This window comes from Aethalodelphis obliquidens, unplaced genomic scaffold (assembly GCF_003676395.1).
Source record: "Aethalodelphis obliquidens isolate GAN/ISIS:26980383/991018 unplaced genomic scaffold, ASM367639v1 scaffold21, whole genome shotgun sequence".
Lineage (NCBI taxonomy): Eukaryota > Metazoa > Chordata > Mammalia > Artiodactyla > Delphinidae > Aethalodelphis > Aethalodelphis obliquidens.
This window is the reverse complement of record NW_020837965.1, coordinates 25,253,745-25,256,687: the sequence shown is the minus strand read 5'-3', so window position 1 is coordinate 25,256,687 and position 2,943 is coordinate 25,253,745.

The window sequence follows — 2,943 nt, the reverse complement described above, 5'->3', positions numbered from 1 at the left end:
AGGCATTTATGAGGTGCCTGCTATGTGCTTAATGGTTAACTAGGAGCTGTGAGGACTGTAAGAGTCTGAGACTGATTCCACCTAAAAGGGGGCTGCTCATGTAAAGAAGCAAACGAAGACTTGAGAAGAGTTGGTCACGCAGACCCCTGGCACTCAGGCGTGGCTCCCGGCACACCGTAGGCGCTCAATGATTGCTCATGGTTTCAATGAGTCAGCGACACTTCACGCAGGACCTCCGTGTGTTACCTCGCTTTGGGAAGTCAACCGGGCAGGTGTGTTAGTGTCCGTCCTAGGACCACACACCAGGCGGCTGAAGCAACAGAGTTATTGCCTCACAGGTCTGGAGGCTACAAGTCTGAAAGATGTCTTAAGATGTCAGCGGCAGGAATTTCCCTGGTGGTCCAGTGGTTAAGACTTCGCCTTCCAATGCAGGGTGTGCGGGTTCGATTCCCTGGCGGGGGAGCTAAGATCCCACATGCCTCGTGGCCCAAAAACCGAAACGTAAAACAGAAGCAATATTGTAACAAACTCAGTAAAGACTTTAAAAATGGTCCACATCAAAAAAACCTTTAAAAAAACAACAACAGCAAAGATGTCAGCAGGGTTGCTTCCTCTGAGGGCCACGAGGGAAGGAAGCCAGGCCTCCCTCCTTGGCCCCTAGACGGTTATCTTCTCCCTGTGTCTTCATGTTGTGTTCCCTGTGTGTGTGCATGTGTGTATGTGTCCCAATTTCTCCTTCTTATGAGGACATCTGTCATGTGGAACTAGGGGCCACCCCGACCCCCTCACTTTAACTTGAGGACCTCGGCAAAGACCCGATCTCCAAATATGTCACGCTCTCAGGCCCTGGGGCTTAGGACTCCAACATGGCTTTCTTGGGGGGGAAACAGTTCAACCTCTAACAACAGGAGCGGCTACCCCGTGAGCAGGGGTGGGGTCGGGGGGCGCAAAGAGAGTGAAGAGCTTGCCCAGGTCACATGACAAGGATGAGCCCACATCAGAGCCTTTCGCTTCAGGACCCCATGCTTTCCCCACTGTCCCCCAAGGCCCCCTCCACGCAGACTAGGTAGAGGGACAGTCAGGGCTGTGGAAATGCAGAGCAGAGAGAAGGCTGGGCCTGGAGGGAACATGACCTCACGGAGGGGAGGCCCAGCCGTGGGGTCCACATGGAATTCCCTGCCTTGCTTTGGGACAAGCTCACGTTGAAATCGAGATTGTTGGGGTGACCTGGCTCGGGTTCTAAAATGTGTGACCGTGGGGGGTTGGGCGGGAGGAACGGGGCTGTTACAATAAAAGGGGAGAGAAGGTGGGGAGGGATTGACTAGGAGGCCACAGGTGGAGGTGGTGTGGCTTATGAGAGAAAGGGTCACTCCCTGAATCCCATGTGCTGCAGGGCTCAAGGAGTTCAAAGTCGCAGACCCGGATTGTGGAGAGAGGTTTTCTGGAGGTGACAAGTGGGGTGCAGAAAGGACTTTTCCTGTGTGATAAGAGTGCTGGGAGGCCTGAACTGTGAGTCATCCCTCCAGGAAGGGCAGCCTCAGCTCAGCAAGCCGGGGGTGCCCAGCGTGCAGAGGAGCATCCAGGCCTCTTGGGAGAGGCCTCCTGCCCGCTGCTGCCCAGACAGCCTTCCTTGTCCACGTCTGCTGCAGCCCAAGCAGAATGGCCTTGGGGCCACAGAGCACCTGTAGGCCCTCCTACTTTTTTTCTTTTTATTTTGGCCTCACCACGTGGCTTGCGGGATCTTAGTTCCCCAACCAGGGATCAAACAGTGAAAGCACTGAGTCCTAACCACTGGGCCACCAGGGAATTCCCCACACCTCTGCTGATTTGACTGTCAAATAGGCGAAGGCCCAAGGCTGCTGTAGCTGAATCCCAATTGTGTACTGTTTCCCATGCTTCCACAGAGATGTGCCCCAGCTAGCAGTAACCTGTATGATTGGAGAAAGGCCTCATGTGGAGCAAATCTACCAGCCTCAGGAGCAGCAACAGCTACCCAGGGCTGGGGGGTGGGGATGGTGGTAAACATGCCCTGAGATATGGCAAAACTGCTCTCCCTGGGAAACGTGGGAAGAAGATAAATTTGAACAGTGCAGAGTCAGAATTATAGATTATTATCATTCAAAGAAATGCATGCTCATTAGCTGTAGTTGTAAGTTCCTTATATAGACAGCGATGACAACCAGATTCACAAAGAATCATCTAGCAGGCCTCCCTAGAGTCTAAATTGAAGGAAAATGTAATGATTTACTGTTTGTACTCGGAAGGCTTGTGTGGCAGATTGCACATTCCAGCGTGGTCCCAACAAGGTTTCCCTTTTTCACAATGTGACGGTGACATTCCTCCCATCCAGACGTGGGACTTATGTTCCATCCCCTTGAAACTGGGTGGGTCTGTGACTATGGTGGGGGTAATGCTGGGTGACCACCGAGGCTAGGTCATAAAAGACTTTCTCTCGGACTTCCCTGGTGGTGCAGTGGTTAAGAATCCACCTGCCGATGCAGGGGACACGGGTTCGATCCCTTGTCCGGGAAGATCCTACATGCAGCGGAGAAACTAAGCCCATGCGCCACAACTACTGAGCCTGCGCTCTAGAGCCCGTGAGCCACAACTACTGAAGCCCGTGTGCCTAGAGCCCGTGCTCCACAACAAGAGAAGCCACCACAATGAGAAGCCCGCATACACCACAACGAAGAGTAGCCCCCGCTCACTGCAACTAGAGAAAGCCCACACACAGCAATGAAGACCCAACGCAGCCAAAAATAAATAAATAAATATTTAAAAAAAAAAAAAAGACTTTCTCTCAGGACATTGCATTATACTTAGCACCCAGCTGCCATGCTAGAAGGAAGCCCAGTGCACATGTGGAGGCTGTGTGTGGGTGTCCTGGCAGCACCCTCAGCTGAGATCCCAGCTGACAGGCAGCACCAAGCCCAGCTGTGTCAG